Source organism: Sinocyclocheilus grahami, unplaced genomic scaffold (assembly GCF_001515645.1).
Source record: "Sinocyclocheilus grahami isolate Dianchi unplaced genomic scaffold, SAMN03320097.WGS_v1.1 scaffold1088.1, whole genome shotgun sequence".
Classification (NCBI taxonomy): domain Eukaryota; kingdom Metazoa; phylum Chordata; class Actinopteri; order Cypriniformes; family Cyprinidae; genus Sinocyclocheilus; species Sinocyclocheilus grahami.
The window spans coordinates 45739-46909 of record NW_015506267.1 but is presented as its reverse complement, the minus strand read 5'-3'; the positions used below and the strand labels follow the sequence as shown (position 1 = coordinate 46909).

At 29.8% G+C, this 1171-nt stretch overlaps 1 protein-coding gene across 1 annotated transcript in view; it reads right to left on the bottom strand.

The window, feature by feature from the left end:
- Nucleotides 1–834, bottom strand: part of LOC107566624 (3-oxoacyl-[acyl-carrier-protein] synthase, mitochondrial-like) — a 4855-nt gene extending 4021 nt beyond the window's left edge. Inside the window, exon 1 of the mRNA XM_016252115.1 lies at nucleotides 763–834. The gene's annotated coding sequence lies outside the window, so the exon portion shown is untranslated. The remainder of the gene's footprint in view (nucleotides 1–762) is intronic.
- Nucleotides 835–1171: the final 337 nt, after the last annotated feature.

Below are 1171 nucleotides of genomic sequence, written 5' to 3'. Positions count from 1 at the left end.
TTCAGAATAACATTTGAGTGAAGTGAAAACACACACACACACACACACACATTAACCAACATATATATATATATATATATACACACAAAAGCCAATCTGACATGCTATCATATAATATCTATCACATCTATCATAAAGCAGAATATTAGATATGAAAATATAAACATCAAATGTGCAGTGGAGTGGATTCAAGTCCTCTGTAACAACCAAATAATATCTAGTAGACCAATCTCAAATCTCTAAATGTTGTGTTGCAACATGAAGAATTGATCAAAAATGAGAATTTTAATGTATTAACATTATAGATGTATAGATGTAAGCGCATTAATAGTTGTATAAAAAAAGAAATTATGCTAAGACAACAGAATAAACATTAAATAAAATTATCATATCGAACCCCATTTTAAACTTATATATAGTTAAACATTTTATATACATACCATTTTATGTATATAAAATACTTAAATAGGTTTAGATATAATAGTTATGACAATATAGCATGTCATATTGGCTCAGTTGTCACTGATTGAAATGTCAACTACCCACATATCTTTAAAAAATCATAAAATTAAGTATATATTAAAATACAGTTTACTAAAATTGTTTAATGTTTTAAATTTGTTCAGACAATATGCTTTCAAGCAAAGAATAACATCATGAAATGAATATCTTCATGCACGAATTGCCATTTATCCACTTCATTAACTTAAATAAATTTCACACAGAATTATAACTAAACAGAAATTAAACTCAAATACGCACTTGTATTCACGTTGATTCAGCAGCGGCTGAAGTAAACAGACCGGATACAGACAGTGGCGGACTTCCGGTTCATGGTGCTTTCCATAATACAAGTCTCCAGACTTGGTGCTAAAAGTCCTCATTTGATAAATCAGAAGTCGCGATTTAGACATTAATCTCCAAATTACTAATTAATACTACTGATATGATTCTGATAATAATGTGTGCTATAAGAATATCTATGTTATGAAATTATTAAAACGAGCCCGTTATTAATAACATGTTGAGCAGCTGTAAAGGCCAATGGAAACTCAATAAACTGGCTAAAGCCGTGCAAATGCAATGAGAACAGCAAACGTAAATTTAAAGGGGTCATATGATGATTCTTTCGCTTTGGAGTGTTACAAGCTCTTGGTGCATAAAGAAGATC